This window comes from Camelus ferus, chromosome 2 (assembly GCF_009834535.1).
Source record: "Camelus ferus isolate YT-003-E chromosome 2, BCGSAC_Cfer_1.0, whole genome shotgun sequence".
Taxonomy (NCBI): domain Eukaryota; kingdom Metazoa; phylum Chordata; class Mammalia; order Artiodactyla; family Camelidae; genus Camelus; species Camelus ferus.
Genome location: NC_045697.1, coordinates 88022993 through 88041653, shown reverse-complemented (window position 1 = coordinate 88041653; position 18661 = coordinate 88022993). Strand labels below are relative to the sequence as shown.

The 18661-nt window shown below is 35.0% G+C and overlaps 1 long non-coding RNA gene across 1 annotated transcript in view; it reads left to right on the top strand.

Moving 5' to 3' along the window:
* The first annotated feature begins 2400 nt into the window (after positions 1 to 2400).
* Positions 2401 to 18661, top strand: part of LOC116658280 — a 36907-nt gene continuing 20646 nt past the window's right edge. The window contains exons 1-2 of the long non-coding RNA XR_004313589.1: positions 2401 to 2428; positions 7954 to 8019. This is a non-coding gene — a long non-coding RNA (uncharacterized LOC116658280). The remainder of the gene's footprint in view (positions 2429 to 7953; positions 8020 to 18661) is intronic.

The following is an 18661-nucleotide window of genomic DNA, read 5'->3' as shown; positions in this document are numbered from 1 at the left end:
GAACCTGAGAAAATATGCGGAGCATGGCAACACTCATTGGGGATTCTAGAAATAATAAGGGAACAATGGAGGGGTGCTGAGGTGCTACTGTGTTAGAGTTAGAGAATTAGATTTGAGGATAGAGTTCCATCCTTGACTCTCTACTCTTCATGTATTTTGTGTTCTTCTTGGATGATCTTATCTTGTCTTGTAATAAAGGTACTAAATATGTGTCCACAGAGATCGTTCTCCTTTGACTTCAGACTGACATATTTAACTTCCTGCTATTCTTGAGTATTCCATAGGCACCCAGATACTCAAGGCCAGAAACACAGAGGTCATTCTAAACTTCTCCTTCCCTTCACCACACCCTACATCTGATCAATCATTAAATGCTATTATTTTACATATTAAATGTTTTTTATCCTGTAATTTCCATAAAAACCATCCCAACTCTCATTGCACTAATTCAGGTAATGAATACGTCTTTGTGCCGCAAAGAGTCTCCTGCCTAGGATGTGCTATTTATGCTCTCTTTAAATCCATAATCTACACATAACTGGAGACACCTGCTAAAGTATAGATCTGACTGTGTACTCTCTGCTTTAATGGTTCTGCATTATTTAGACAATACAGTTCAGATGGCTTTACATAATATATGAGGCCTTCTATTATCTGGTCCCTGCCTAGTTCTCCAGTTTCATCTTCTACCTTCCCTATCCTATATAGCTGGCTACAAGGTAACACTGCACTGCTTTTAGTTTTCTCACACACCATTGCATTTCAGCTTTCTCTGCCCTTCCATGGGTGTCCCTTTTCTTTTGCAATAGGTTAGATTATGTAGGTAAGGGTATGAGGCTCACCATTTCCTCAAATGTACAATGGATTTTGAAGCTTGACTACTGCCAAGTTGAGTCAAGCAGTAAATTTGCTTTCATTGACTTACTTCTGTTTATTTACATGGGCTTGAAAAGCTCTGTGAAGAAACCTCAAGCAAGGGAGTCTACTTCAGAGATGCCCTGTCTTCAGCAGAGTTTTGTGGGCAATGAGAGTTCTCACCAAGAGGTGGGACTGAGGGTGGACCCCATCCAAATGTAGGACCCCACCAAAGCCCCATCAATGCAGCTTAGCAAAAATAGAGGGTATTAGGCCAGTAGAGGTGAAACCCTAGGCCTATGGGAGTAAATGGTACTGAAAGGAAGCTTTTCCTCTCTCCCTATGTCAGAACCATTTTTACCTCATAGAAACAAAAGTGATCTACACTGGACCAGAGGAATGAGCAAGAACTTATTACAGCCAAGAAACATTGCTGATTCCACCACCAGTGAGTCTTTGTGCTTGGCATGAGATGAACAAGCAAGGCTGTCAAGAGGGCTAATGTCTGCAAAGTTGGTTTTAGGGACTGCTAGTTTAATACCAGCTGTCCCATCACGTTCTGAACCAGAAGTTCATCAGTCACTATTTTCTTTCCACCTCTGATACTTACTTACTTTACAAACCTATTTTTACCAATTTGTTTGCTTATGTTTCTTCTTATATTCTATTTCTTCCTTCCAAGTTCTAATTCATTCTTGCTGAAATACACACTTTAGTATTTTTTTTATCATATGACCATCAGTGGAGAAAAATTCATTCTTTTTTGAATGCCTGGAAACAATTATTTACTATCTTTATGAGGTATTTAAGTGTAGTAATTTGAATTTTTTAATCTTGTTCAGATCTCAGTTTGTTTTTTTTTTTAATCTAAGGATGCATGAATTCCTTTTGACATGTATCGTGGGCCATTATTTCCTCAAATACTGCCTCTTCTTTCCCATGTCTCTCTTTTTGGAATGTGTATTGGTCAAAACATTTTTGTTCTCTATTTAATCTAACTTCTCTTTCTTATTTTCCTTCCATATAAGCTATATTTTGAGACAGCTCTTCAGACCTACCTTCCAATTCTCTCTTCTGTTGTACTTTAATGTTTCCTGTATTTAATGACCATATTTTCCATTTTTGTACATTTATTTTTAATCCTTTTGCAAACTCACCTGCTATTTTTCCATAATGTCCATCTTTTACCTTATGAACTCTATGCATTCACTTATTGTTATGAAAATTTGTAGGTATTTACTTTCAGAGTCCCTATTATCTATATTCTTCCATGTGTGAATTCTGCCATTTTGTATCTACCGTCCTCTTGATCGTACATTTTTACTAAACTCATCTTCAGAGTTTACAGTGGGATTTACAGGTTCTCTGGAATAGGGAGGTATTTCTATAATTGATGATTTTACAATTGCCTCTTTCAAGACCCAACATGTTTCACTTTGGGAAGGTGGGGTTTTTACGGTAATTGATGTTAATTACTTAGCTGAGGTTGCTGCGTGGCATGACGAGTCTTGGCTATAATTTCAGTTTCTCCCTGGGTGAGCAATTCTTTCTCCAGCCATTCCCTGAGTAAAAGGTAAGCTCTGTTCCTGTTTCTTATAGCATCTTGGCACTATGGGGTGAAGATTTTCTGACTCCTCTGTCATGGAAAATAGGCACTGGGGTTAGCGCCTGGTTATAGATTGGGCAAAAGCATCATCTCTTGGCTACATGTGCACACTGAATTCTAAGTCAGGACTATTATCTTCCACAGTTCAAGAGCCAGAATTTACATTTGTGAACACTAGTGCATGACTGAAGCACTCACTGCTCAAGACTATACTTTGTATATCTGATTTCAGTACATTGTGGGATATTTGGCTTTAAGTAATTCTCATTGTTTAGCTTTTACTTTCCCTTTTGTGTCTGCAATCTAGGAATTTGACATTATTAATTTCTAGCTCAAATACTGTCTTTAAATTTGGTTACATGTTATCTGACTTTCTTCTACATTTAGAGAATGAAGATAGATCTCCCTAATCTTGTCACAGTCTGCTGGATTGTGTTGCAGGACACATTTTAAATGACAAAACAAAGTAATTTTCTACCATTTAATTAGTCTGTGATTTTCTTCTTTGACATGTAAAATAAAGTACTCAGGTTTCCATCTTGAATATTAAACAGTGTTACTTGTTCTGCATTTGTTTGTTCTATAAGTAGAATTCAGAATGAATTTTATTTTGGGATTAAGGGGCAAGGGTATACATGCTGTATTATACCTACTTAGCAAAATGATATTTTCTACTAGCTCATAGATTGGCTAAAAATGTCCAGTCTCCTCTATGAGCAAAATGTTTTTATCCCCTCTATATCTAATCAATGTGGAATGTGTAAGGAATTATAACCCTGAAGCAACCTGAAGGTTCATCTGCATTTCAGACTTAAAAAATATTAGCTTTGGCTACAGCTGCAGATAAGTAACTAGAATAAGCAAGAGTTTAAAAAATAGCAATAGATTTAGGTATATAAAACCTTATTACTATAAAAGCCTCCTTCTGAAATAAAAGAATTTATCAGTTATATATTCAACCCAAGAAGATTTTCTTAGGTTTCTTCAACTGCAATTTTAATTATACTTAGCATATAATTTACCCAAGTAAAATGTAAGCACACATTTTATTTAAATTATTTGTTATTTAAACATTACCCATTAATGTTTAAAATCTTCCATCACTTTCTGAAAAAGTATTTTCTTTTGAAAATGGTACAAGCTTATATTTATTAATTCTATTAAATATAATATAAAAGTTCTATTTTTAATCATGATCACTAACATTCATGATTATATAATATCTAAGAGAGAATATATTGTATCCTTTAATATATTAGTTCTAAATTTATTATTTCCTACCCCATTCCAAATAATAGTAAATGGGAACATTTACTTTTCTCAAAGTACTCTGACATATTTTTGTGATTGTCACAAAACTTCGAGTATGTTTCCTGAGATTGTCAAGAAACCCGTTCTTCTCAATTTTGTGAATTCATGAGGACACAAAGTACTTGGAAACAGCATCAAGTTTCTTGCTCAAGATCACAGTGCTAGCATAGTGCAAAGTCAAGACCCTAATGCAGGTCTTCAGTCTCCAAAGCCCACTCTCTTCACACTCATGTGGGATGCCTCTCATGTTCTCCAAATAAAAATACTACAGCTTGGCGGAATCACATCTTACATTCTCCTATATGAAATAAATTTTATATCACAATTGTAATTTAACCAAATAAAGTTATGCTGTTGGTCGCAAGAAATCCAAGTTATTTTGAGTGGGTGGATATAAAAAGTGAGATTTTTTCCTCTTATTGTCATAATGTGTTTACTGGCTATTGTTACAGGCTGATGAATTATCACAATTACATCTTGTATTTGGCAAAAATGTCAATGACAAACTGGAAACTTGGAGGATGCACTTACAGTTGTGCACCATATCCAGCCCACTGAAAACCATCAGGTCAGAGTCACTGGAAAACCTGCCTCATTCCCTGTAACAGATGCAGACTTACTTATATTTAGAGGACTTGTGCAATGATCTAGTAATAATGGGATGTTTCTCTGTGAACCAGATTTTTTTTGATAAATGCAATCAATTGCTAAAGATTCTTGTTCACATGCATATTTCTTTTCCCAGGAAACTGAAATGACTTTATGGAATGTTCCAAGAATTGCAAAACAGAATTTTTACATTTTAGGTCTCTCAGAATTTCTGTGTTGCCTTAAGTGAATCACAAGACCTTAGAGCTTACTCAGTCGTGCAGTACTAGATTCAAATAGTTCTAGGATTTTTAAAAACCAAGTGCTGACCTTTCTGGGCTTTTGAAATCCTGCTGCATTGTCTTTCATCTTTTGAACTAAGAGCTGATGTTCAAGTTGAAATTAAACCAGAATAATCCTGGCACCCATGACCACATCCACTTTAGACAAGTTTCATTCTAGAGGCATTTTGAGGGAAGAGCACTTTACAGCACCTCCTACATGTCAAGTGCTGTCTAAAGAGCTTTATTTATGTAATTTCATTTAATTCCTTCATATCAACCAATGAGGGAGATAGACTACAGCAAAAGATACTGAGACTCAGAAAGTTTATAACCCATGCATGATCATAGAGTTACTAACTGAAGGAATGAAATTCAAATGCAAAACGAAAATAACTCCTAAGTCTATGTACTTCTAAGCCTCTATTACCTATTCCTCAAATATTAAACATATCACTACCACAAAGTCTTGGGCATCATTCAAAATAAAACTCAGTAGTGTGCTTTGGTACTTTCCAGTGCTTATTTCCTAAAATTTAGCCTTCCTTTTGGAAATGAATTTTGCCTTTTCTTTAGGAATAAGAAGAAACAGACTCCTAATTTGAAAAATTATATTCCCCACCCATAAAATGATCCTCATCTAAGTCTATCCGTGCCTCCTTCCTGATCATCTCATTAGGCAACACATCCCTTTGCCTTGTCATTCAAGCCAAGTCATCTGCTAGGCTCTGGATCCTTGAAGGCTTGCCCTTGCTTTCACTCTATTGACTCTTTTCATGTCTCTCCTGTTTTTAAAAATGAAGCAAGAGAAAAAAAAGTAAACCAATTAAATAAACCATAACAACAACAAAAAGCCTTGTGCCTACTTTTAATTACTGCCTTCTTTTCTATCTTTTATTAAGAGTTTTCTCTATTAAAATATATACTTCAGTTTTTACTTCATCCATTCACTCCTATTTACACAATAATCATATTCCCTATATTGCCAGCTAAAACTGTTCTCACTGTGGTCACTAATAACCTCCTTATTGCTAACATCAAGGGAAGAATTGACCTTCCTTTTCTCAGCTACAACATCTGATGCAATCAGTTAACTCTTCCTTTTTTGTTTTTATGGAGCAGAATACTCTAAATTTCCTGCCACTTCCCTTCCTATTTATTCATTCAAAAACACTGCGAGATTAGTATTGTAGATTGAATTATAGTAAATAAGACATAGAAAGTTTCTTCCTTATGTTGATTTCAATCTAATGGTAAATACAGAAAACGCAATTACATGGAGCCAAGACAATTATAATTGAGTACTAAATTGAGTGAAGTACCAGGTACTATGGAAGCACGAACAGATGCTCTTAACCCAAGCTTTCTTTCCCTGCTGGTCATATGTAACCCCATTTAATTTCTTTCTTTTATTGAAGTATAGTTGGTTTACAATGCTGTGTTTATTTCCAGTGTACAGCATAGTGATTCAGTTATACATATATATTCCTTTTTATATTCTTTTTCATTATTGGCTATTACAAGGTATTGAATATAGTTCCCTATGCTATACGGTAGGACCTTGCTGTTTATCTATTTTATATATATAGTTAATCTGCAAATCCCAAACTCCCAATTTACCCCTCCACTTGCCTTCCCCTCTGGTCACCACAGTTTTGGTTTCTATGCCTGTGATTCTGTTTCTGTCTTGTAAATAAATTCATTTGTCTTTTTTTTTTAGATTCCATATGAGTGATATCATATGGTATTTTTCTTTCTCTTTCTGGCTTACTTCACTAAGTATGACAATTTTAAGGTCCATCCATGTTGCTGCAAATGGCATTATTTTTTTATGGCTGAGTAGTATTCCATTGTGTGTGTGTGTGTGTGTGTGTGTGTGTGTGTGTATACATACACACACACCACATCTTCTTTATCCAATCATCTGTCAATGGACATTTAGGTTGCTTCTATGTCTTGGCTATTGCAAATAGTGCTGTTGTGAACACTGGGATGCATGTATCTTTTCAAATTAGAGTTTCTTCCAAATATATGCCCAGGAGTGGGATTGCTGGATCTTAGCATGAGTGTATTTTTACTTTTGTGAGGAATCTTCATACTGTTTTCCATAATGACTGCACCAAACTACATTCCCACCGACAATGTAAGAGGTTCCCTTTTCTCCTCGCCCTCTCCAGCATTTATTGTTTGTGGAATTTTTATTAATGGTCATTCTGACTGATGAGAGGTGAAACCTCATTGTAGTTTTGATTTGCATTTCTCTAGTAGTTAGCAATATTGAGCATTTTTTCACATGCCTATTAGCCATTTGTATGTCCTCATCAGAGAAATGTTTGTTTAGTTCTTCTGCCTATTTCTTGATTGGGTTGTTTATTTTGTTTGTTATTGAGTTGTTGGAGCTGTTTGTATATTCTGGAAATTAAGCCCCTGCCAGTTGCATTGTTTGCAAATATTTTCTCACATTCTGTAAATTGTCTTTTCATTTTGTTTCATTATTTCAAAGAAAAATGATTCGCAATCTTTTTCTCCAGCTCAGATCTATTCCAGAGCACACACCTATGGGCCTATTTTCCCACTAGAAACAGCTCCACTTTTCTGTCCCACAGACATTTCAAATTTGACTTGTCCAAAATGGACTTCATCATACTTTGTGTCAAAACAAACTATTCCTAACGCATTCCTTGCACTGACTAGTGGCATCAATGATCTTCTAAATTTTCCAAATAAAAAACCTGGCTGTTATCCATGGTTCCCTTCTCTCCCTTATAGTCCACATCAATAAATTACCAACTCATTTAATTCAGCCACTTATGTGTGCCATTTCTCTTCATTACCATGGCTACTACTATTGTTTATGCCACCAGACTCTCTCACCTAGGAATTTCAGGAATGTCCTAACTGCTGTCCCTTCCTCTAACCCAGGGGTGGCAAACTACAGCTTATGGGCAAAATCTAGACTACTGCTTATTTGTGTAAATAAAGTTTTATTAGAACACATCTACACCCACCATTTACTTATGGTATATGTCAGCTTTCATGCTGCAACAACACAGCTGAGTAATTAGGATAGAGACTATATGTCACACAAAGTCAAAAATATTTACTAACTCACCCTTTCCAGAAAAAAATTTGTTGACCCTGATCTAAACTGACCCTCTCCAATTTCTTTTCCATACTGCTATCAAAGAATTTTTCCTAAAAGCAAATAAGATCATTATACTCCTTTATTTAAAATCATATATGTTCTTGCTGTATCCTTCAAAGTGTTAGAAATCTTCCTATTCAGGCTAATGATTGATCTGGTTGTTCTAGGATTAATGGGGACTCTTCATGGCTGCTGGATTCTTAGAGGTGGGATTTCTGCATCAAATGGTAAAGGTATATGCAATTTTACTAGTTATTTCCAAATTTCTCACTTTCTTTTGTATTCCTACCTAAACTATATTTGTTGTTTTCTCAGCATCTTATCAACAGGATATATGGTCACTATTAGAAATTTCTGCCCTATCTTGCCACTTCTATTGCCATCAGAATTTAAGTAAGGGTAATAAAAATGGGCCATGGAGCCTTCTAACAGGTTGAAGATGATTTTTAAATTTTGTATGCACTACAAATATATAGTGCATACTATATATACTATAGTGAAAGACATATAATGCTACTTGACACAATTCTTGTTCTCAAGTTGAGACCTATTACTGTCTCTTGAAAGGAGTCTGTCTAGACCTGAAACTACACCACTATTAAATCCGTCCTTTGTTTATTTATCTCTTCCCCCTGCTATACCAGATGAGGATGGTAAAAGTAATGCAAGAACAAGACACAGGGACAGCTGAGATTTTGTTGTCTGTTCCTGTCATAATTTAATATTTTTGGACCTTAGACACACATATATTCTAGAATAGTTGCAAGTTCTCATAACCAAGCTCATTAGCCATCACTTTAAACTCCCTGTGTGATGAACAAAGTTCCTGTTTAATTTTCAGTTCAAATTTCTTATCTCAAATAATAAATGGTGCACCACTTACTCTTTTCCAAAAGCACAGCGTGCCTTTTCTACTACCCCATGTTTACAATACTTTTCCTCACCTTCTTTACCTGGCTAGTTCCTTCATATTGTTTAGAACTTACTCAGCAGTACTCACCTACCCTCTCCCCGCCCACCACACCCAGGGTAGAATGTATTTCCTTTGTACTCTCAGAGTACTCTGCACTTACCTAGCATTTATTTCCAAATCATTTCAAATGTTTGCATTATTCTTTGTACTACACACTACAGATTGTAAATTTTTTGACAATAGAAATTGTTCTAATCACTGTAATTCCAGTATCCATTATTTATGGTAGTTATTCAATAAACATTAATTAAAAGAATAAATGTTTGTGGAATTATTAGTGTAAGGAACTGAGCCTGTGAACTTTGACACATTAGCATCATGGTAGTACAAAAGCACTTTTGATGACATGAGATCACCAGTGTTAAAGTGCAAGCATATGCTATAACTATTCATTTTAGAAATATTTCTTAAGTAAGTGCCATATACTCTAGACTGAAAAGTTTCTGGGGATATAACACTAAGAAAATCAGGCAAAGTTACTGTTCTTCATGAAGTTTAAACTGGGAGGTAGGTAATCACAAAATTGGTTATATATAATTAAAAATTGACTTGAGTTATATGAAAGAAAGAAATGTGGTTTCATAAGAGTGAATAAAAAGGGAACTTAGCCAAGATTCTATGTAAAGGGTGCTGCCTTGAAGCAGTGATCTTTAAGCTGAGTTCTGTTTGATGAGTAGCAGTTAACCAGGCACAAGGGGAGGAGAAGGGAGAGCTTTATAATCTGAACTCTATAGAGAGATAATATATTAGTTTGAGAAACTGAAGAAGTCCAGTGTGGTTGGAGCAGAGAATGAGGGGGATCATAATGGCATTGAAACTGAAAAACAAGTTAAAAGAAGATACCACAGGATCTTTTACTCATGTTAAAGGTTTATTTCCCACCCCCAAGGGGTATTAGACATCCACTGAAGATAAGAGTGTCAGTGTGTGAGAGGGAGTTATTCTCAGATTATCAAACATGTGCATTTATTCCTTGACTTAGAAATCTCACCTCTAAGAATATCACCCCCAAAGACACACTGGCCAGGATATAATGAACTGACAGCACAAGGCTATTGACTTTTTGTAGTATTTGAAATAGCTAAAGACTGGAAATAACCAAAATGTTCATTGATTGAGTGAACTGTGGTATTTCCGTATAATGGAGTACTATGCAGCTAGAAAAAGAAATGAAGAATGTGTTATTTTGGGTTCTCCAGAACAGAGCCAATAGAATATATATAGATACACATAAGAGGAGATTGACTGTAGTAATTGGCTCATGATATTATGGGGGCCAAGAAATGCCATGACCTGCTGTCATCAGCAAGCTAGAGAACCAGGAAAGCTGATGGTGTAATTAGGTTCAAGTCCAAAGGCCTGAGAACCAAATGGAGCCACTGATGTCTGAGGGCAGGAGATTATGGATATCTTGGCTTGAATAAAGAGAGAAAACTCACCTTTTCTCTTTCTTTTTGTTCTATTTGGGCCAAGGGTTTGGATCATACCTACTGCATTGGGGTGAGACTGATCTTTGTTACTCAGTCTATGGATTCAAATGCTAATTTCTCCTGGAAAGACCCTCACAAATACACCCAGAAATAATGTTTTACCAGCTATCTGGGTGTTCCTTAGCACAGTCAAGTTGATACATAAAACTAAGGAATCACATCACAAGGAATATCTTTATATACTATGAGTGATCTCCAATATATTACAGTAAAAGGCAGACTATATATATGTGTGTGTATACATTATATGTACACAATACAGGAAAGACAGTCAAACATTATGTAATTCCTGATGGTAATATGCATATTATGTAATAAAGACACCATACACACACACACCACTTGATAAATGAAGAAAAACCAGAGAATTAGAGTATCACTGTTTGCAAGTGTTAATGAGTTAATGGTCCAAACAGTGATTATAAATGACTGTTAACATCACTACAGGAGAGACTATCAAATATTATATAACTCCTGATTGTAGTACATGAGTGCAACTCTAAAATAGTTTTGTCAAATCTGTACCTGATCAAGCCTTTTAGCACTTACTACCAATTTACAGGAAATAGTGGGAACAAAGAAATACTTGGGGAAGCAATAAAATCAGGCTTTGGAACGAGTCTCATCCAGTTTCTTCAACAATAAATGGGGGTTGAGGATTAAGAATATGCGAGATGAGAAGGAACCTCAGATTAAAAGAGTCTTAAGACATATAAACCAATAGTAAAATAGGAAGATATGAAACTTATTTGAATCCTGTCTCAAACAAATCAACTTTTGAAAATAAAGTATGAGAACAATCAGGGGAATTTGAACACTGACAAGATTAAGGAAATAATGTTCATTTATTTGGTCTAATATTAATATTATTATAGTTATTTTTAATTTCTTTATTTTAGAGATACAACTTGAAATGTTTATAGATTAAATAGTATGTTGTTTGTGATTCATTTCAGAATAATATTGGGGGGAAGACTGACCATGAGTTGGTAGATATGGAAGCTGTCTACCTGTGAACAATTATACAATTGTTCCTTTTTTTTTGATATGGTTGAATTTTTCATAATAAACAATATGAATAAACAGAAAGGTGAAATAATCTGATGCACCTACTCTTTGCTCCAGTGTAATGAAAGGACTGAAAGGAGCGTGGGTGAGTGGGAAGAGTGTCAGAGGATATGTTACACCTCAGCACATGCATTTCACTTTTTCCTATGGATCAGAATAGTGCACTCATCATGCAGAAGGACTCTGGAGTTAAATAAGACTTGGTTTCACATTCTAGCTCTGAAACTTAATAGCTGTGTGGCAGCTGCCTGACGGCAGGGACTATAGGGTAATGCAGGTATGTGGTTATGTGGTTAAGGTAATAAATAACTTTTACCCTAAGAGCCTAGACATAGTATATAACAGGAAACCGGAGTTTCCTTTTTAAGAAGGACCAGGTCCATCTCATTAAGATGAAAAACAATTTTTCAATGCTGTATCCTGAATTAAAAATACATATATATTTATTACTTATACTTTTGCCCTGAAAGATATAAACTTGACATTTTAAGTTGTCAAGTAGTTCAGAGAATTTTAGATATTGTTAAAGACGCTTCACTCCACTTCTCTTATTATTTCAGAGCCAAGTCAGTACCCTAGGCGATAATAGTAGCCAAGAATATGTTATTCCTTAGTTCTGATTATTACAGCAGCTCATTTTGCAATCCCATCTTCTCCCACTGATCCCAGATTTCCTCATTTTTTTTAAGTAAATATCTGGAAAGTACAGGAAAGCAAGATTTTTTTTCTTCATAAATTTGGCAAATGGAATACTAAGAAAGCCAAAGAAAAAGTCTGTCAGAAATATTTTCTTCTCAGTTTCATTGATGACATTTCTGTCAGATTTTTGGAAAGGCCGTAACACGCAGATGTTAAATGCTTAGTTGGAATTGAAAATGCATGTCCATTTCTTGTGGTCAGGAGTGAATCAAGCAGCCTGTCTGCAGCTCTTGCCCTGATTTTTATGAAACTGACCATGCTGAATTTTACATTAAGGTGGCTGAGTAATAAATAAAGTCAACATCACCAGTGCTTTGCTGCAAAATAACTCTCAACACTGCTTTGTGTGGCTCAACAAGAGTCAGTTTTTAATGTCCAGTTCAGTTAAAGACTGAAGTGGAAAAGTAATCCATGGCTTTATAATGGGAAATAAAAATTACAGCTAATTGTGTGAGACAGATTGCTGAAATCAGACAAGGACACTGTCTTAATATATTTCAAAAAGTGGCAAGTACACTGATTGCATACAGGAAAAGTGAAAAAAAGATCTAAAAATGAATAAATCACAGATTCAAGGCCACACTTTAAGTAACGCCATTCTTAATATCTACCTAGTAACTTCAACCAATATAGAGAGCAAAAGAAGTGCATGCCTCACTGTAATGCTCTCCAGTCTGATCAAAAGGGTTCTAAAGTTCTGCAAGTGTTCAATCTGCATTATGATTTTTATCCTCTTTAAAAAGCCCTGGATGGAGAAGTTGAGATTCCTTCTTTTCTGAACCCTATCTTCAATGAGTGAATCCATCCAGGGCAATTTTTCTAGGAAGATTCAATTATTTCGAGCCATCAGTGTGTGTGTGTGTGTCTGTGTGTGCGTGTGTGTGTGTGTAGCTTAGTATTTGTATAAAGTTAACCCCCAATCTTGCTCAGAAATTGGCCATCCCAACATGTTCACGAAATACAACGCCAACCTATTCTACCTGCCAGGGCAGCCTTGGTTTTTTGCGTCACATCCCAACATGTTCACGAAATACAACGCCAACCTATTCTACCTGCCAGGGCAGCCTTGGTTTTTTGCGTCACACCTCATCTTCACTCTTCAAGCACCTCTGCTCCCATTTCCCTCATTCCTTCAGCACTTAGAAACTATACTGTGGCTATATTTGCCTCATCAGGAACTAAGGACTCTGTTAAAAGGATTGGGGGGGGGGGGTTCAGGAATATTAGTAGATTCTAGAGACTACCATATATCAGAAATCCCATGAATGTTCTTTTTTCAACTTCCCACACAAAAGTAAAATTTATAAAAATGGTGCTACTACTAAGTTCAGTAGTGAAACAAAAGATAGCTGGTTACTCTACTTGCACAGATTGGGAAATTCTTCTGAGAGAAAACTGATCTGAATTTTTGAGAAGATGATTGTGAGTCTTACATAGGGAGAAATAAAGGCAAGAAAGGGGGGAAAAGTTGCTTGATGATTTATGTCCTGGCCCTTCCTACAAAAACTTCACTAGTCTGTGTCAGTTAGCTCTCTTACTCCTGGCATCCATAGGAACAAAATTGTCTCAATAGATAATTATAAAGGAAGATTTTTCATAGGTCTTTGAAAATCTAGAGTAAAACATCATATATCAGGAACACGTTAGCTCGCCATTCCATAAAGGCAACAAGATGAACTAACTGCAGGATACAGAATTTGCTTAAATTCCAGAATGTGCACAATTACCCAATACTGCTGAGAAACATCTCTATAGGGGTTCATCAAGAGATACAAATCAATGTAGCAGACATTCACTGAGCAGCATATAGATGTGAGTATGGAAACAAAAATTAAATTCCAGAGAATTAGTATTTTTATGGAGGTCACAGTTAACTTAGATGCATCAATAAGACATCATCTAAAGCAATTTCTTTCAAATGTACTTCCTTTTTCAAATACGCTAGGACAAGATGGGTTTATGGATAATTAATGTAGGAAAAGTTTAATTCTAGAGTTGAAATGATAAGCATTGATATCATTACAGTTCTTTTCAGTGAAAATGTACAACCTAGTAATATGACAGATGAAGAATTAGGATTGGTACCTGGCTCTTAAGCATTTATAATGAATACTTTAAAAGCAATCAATAAAATATTTCAAGGCTTACATTTAGGAGGTAGAAAAATATAAATACAATGTATGTACTTCCATTTAATTCTTATAAATAGATAATTTCTTATCTTTTGATGTGCAGGTAAATGAGAGTACAAAAATATTTCATTCAATGAATATTTCAAGTAAATAAGTTCCCTCATTTTTGCCAATAAATTGTCACCTGATACAAAATATTTATGTTGAATAATTTTATAAACTCATTCAATTCATTCAACAAATATTATGAGCCAGTTATATTGTATACTAGTTAGAACTAAGTTTTTTTGTGACAGAATTCCTCCCTGCCCCAATATGAAAAAAAAGCAGTGGTACTTTTTAAACTGTCTTTTATAGAAAAGCCTACACAGGCATTCAGGAGTTGCACCGCACTTTGATGCTCTTGTTCTTCCAGGCATTACCTCAGTTCTCAATCTCACTTCATCTTGTACCAAAAGAAATACACTTCTTACACGAGTTGGTGGCTCCTGATCATCCATTATGATGCTCCCTCCTATCAAGGGCACAGCCCTGTAGTTACCACTTCACATGTGTTTTTACCCCTATGACAAAAAACAGTACCTTGGGCACATCCAGCAGCTAGGGAGATTGAAATATATAGTCTTTTTTTTTTTTTTAAATCAGCCATGTGCCTAGATACCCTGCCTCACAGATACACTGCCTCACAAAGCTAGCTGTGCAAGATACAGCAATCAACAAAATCCCAGTGGTTCTTTCCCTCACGGACTTTGTAATTAGTGGGTTTGATGAATACATGCTTATATTATTGAGCTCATATGATATATTAGTTTCCTGTGACTGCTGTAATCAGTTACCACAAATTGATAGCTAAAAAACAAAAAACTTATTATTTTACAGTCCTGGAGGCCAGAAGTCCAAAATCAAGGTGTCATCAGGGCTGCACTCCATTTGGAGGTTCTAGGGGAGAATCTGTTCTTCACCTTTTCCATCTTCTGGTAGCAGCTGGTACCACAACTGTGTCCACATCACTCACTGCTCTGCCTTTGCCTTCACAGAGCTTCCCTTTGTTTGTGTCATTTTATTTTCTATCTGTCACAAATCTCCCTCTACTTTTCTCTTATAAGGACACTTGCCATTAGATTTAGGGCCCACCAGGATAATCTTCTCAGCTCAAGATCCTTAAATTAATCTCATATGCAATGACATTTTTTTCCTGGAACATTCCAGGGATTAATACATGGACAAATCTTTTGGGGAACCACTAAATATGAAAACTCACTACATATGAAAAAACAATCACATTTTAATTTCACTTACACTTCAAGCAAAACTTTCTGTTAAAATTCTTTTTCACCAGAATACATATACTTTTCTCTAGACTTGTAGAAAGTAAACAATTATGCAGCTGCTTCCCTTAAGGTATGTTATATATGTCAATAAATGAAATCATAGCCCCAAGACTGAATCAGGAAGAAACAGAAAATATAAAGAATAAACCAATTATCAGCAATAAAATAAAGCTTAATCAGTAATTTAAAAAACTCTCAACAAACAAAAGTCCAGGACCAGACAGCCTTCACACATGAATTCTACAAAACAACAGTTATTTAAAAGAAGAGTTAACACCTACCCTTTCCAAATTATTTTTTTTTAAATGAAGAGGAAGGAATACTGCCAAACTCACTTTATGAGGCCTGTATCACCCTGATACCAAAACTAGACAAAGATACCACAAAGAAGGAAAATTACAGGCCAATATCACTGAAAAGAAGATGCAAAAATCCTCAATGAAATATTAGCTAACCAAATTCAATAATCCATTAAAAGGATCATAAACATAATCAAGGGGATTTAACCAAGGGATGCAATTTATCCAAGGGATGTTCAATACCTGAAAGTTAATCTATGCGATGCACTATATTAACAAATTGAAGAATAAAAATCATATATCTCACCTCAATAGATATAGAAACAGCTTTTGCAAAATTCAGTATCTATTTATGATTAAAATTCTCAACAAAGTACATATAGAAGGAATGTAACTGTTAAGACACTGATGAAATTTGAAGATGACGCAAACAATGGAAAGATACCATGCTCATAAACTGAAAGAATTAATACTGTTAAAATCATCATACAATCCAAGGAAATCTACATAGTCAATACAATCCCAATCAAAATAACAGTGGCATTTTTCAAATAGCTAGAACAAATAATTTTAATATCTGTATGGAAACACAAAAGATCCCAAAGCAATCTTGAGAAAAAAGAACAAAGCTGGAGGTAGCACAGTCCCTGATTTCAAACTATACCCCCAAGCTACAGTAATCAAAACATATGGTTCTAGCACAAAAACAGATACATAGATCAACGGAACAGAGTAGAGAGCTCAGGATAAACCCACACTTACATGATCAATTAATCTATAAGAAAGGAGGCAAGAATATACAGTGGGGAAAAGACAGCCTCTACAATAAATGGTGTTGGGAAAACTCAACAGCTATGTGCAAAAGAATCAAACTAGACTACTTTCTCACACCATATACAAAAATAAGCTCAAATGGATTGAAGACTTAAATATAAGACCTGAAACAATAAAACTCCTAAAAGAAAACGTAAGAAGTATACTTTTTGACATTGGTGTTAGCAATATTTTTTGGAACTGTTTCTTCAGGCAAACGAAACAAAAGCAAAAATAAACAAATGAGACCTGCATCAAACTAAAAAGCTTTTGCAGAGCAAAGGAAACTACCAGCAATACAAAAAAGCAGCCTACTAAATAGAAGATATTTGCAAATGACTTATCCCTTAAGCAGTTAATATCCAAAATATGTAAAGAACTCACACAACTCAATATTAAAAAACCAAACAATCCAATTAAAAATGTGCAGAGAACCCAATACACATTATTCCAAAGGAGACATACAGATGGTCAACAGATACATGAAAAGATATTTCATATCATTAATGATCAGGGAAATGTGTATCAGAACCACAATGACATACCACCTCACACTTGTCAGAATAGCTATCATCAAAAAGATAACAAATAACAAATATTTGCAAGTAGTAAAGGAAACTCTCGTGCACTGTTGATGGATTATGAATTGGTGCAGCCACTATGGAAAACAGTGGAGGTTCCTCAAAAAATTAAAAATAGAATTGCCGTAAGATCCATCAATTTCACTTATGGGTATTTATCAGAAAAAAAAAACACTAATTGGAAGAGATACATGCACATCAATATTTAATGCAGCATTATTTACAATAGCCAAGATAAGAAAGTATCCATCCTGAGGACATCCTCAATATCCATCAATAGATGAATGGAGAAAGAAGAGGTGGAATATACACATGCACACCTTGTTCTATTGCTCTTCCTTTTACTTCACTTCACAGATAATGTTGAGTTTTTTGGGTTTTTTTTTTTTGTTTGTTTACAAATTGAAGGTTTGTGTCAAGCCTACGTCAAGCAAGTCTATAGCCACCATTTTTCCAACAACATTTGCTTACTTTGTGTCTCTGTGTCACGTTTTGGTAATTCTTACAATGTTAGAAACTTTTTCATTATTGTTATTATGTCTGTTATGGTGATCTGTGACCAGTGAACTCTGATGTTACTATTGCAAAATTATGACTCATTGAAGGCTCAGATGATGGTCAGTATATTTTAGCAATAAAATGTTTTTAATTAGGGTATGTATCTTTTTAGACATGATGATATTGCACACTTAATATGTTACAGTATAGAGTAAACATAAATTTTTATATGCACTGGGAAACCAAAAAAATCTGTGTGACCTGTTTTATTGAGATATTTGCTTTTACTGGAACCAAACCAATAGTTTCAGACATGCTTGTATACAATGGAACATTACTCAGCCATTAAAAAATGAAATCTTGCCATTTGTGACAACTTGGATGGATTGATATGGTATTATGCCAAGCGAAATAAGTCAGATGGAGAAAGACAAATACTATATGATCTCACTTATATGCGAAATCCAAAAAACAAAGCAAAACCAAACAAAAATAGACTCATATATACAGAGAATAAATACGTGGTTGCCACAGGGGAGGAGAGTTAGGGGATGAAACAGGTGGATGGGATTAGGAGTATAATCCTCCAGTTATAAAATAAATAAGACGTGGGGATGTAATATACAGCATAAGGAATATAGTCAATAATATTCCAATAACTTTGTATGGGACAGATAGTTACTAGACTTGTTGTGGTGAACAATTCATAATGCATGCAAATGTCAAATTACTATGTAGCACCTAAAACTGTATATTTTAAAAACATATACTATATCTCAACTATTTCACCAAAAAAGGAAAAATCATGGCAATATTCATTTAAACATTAAAATATTATACCATTTAATTATATATCACCCTTTCAATTTTCTTCAATAATTTCAAACTAAAAGGAAGTTACAAAGGAAATACCATTGTTCCAGTTTGAAGGAGAATGCAATCTGTGCTTATTTCCTTTGTCTCAGTTAAGTGTATTCCCTGATTTACTGGG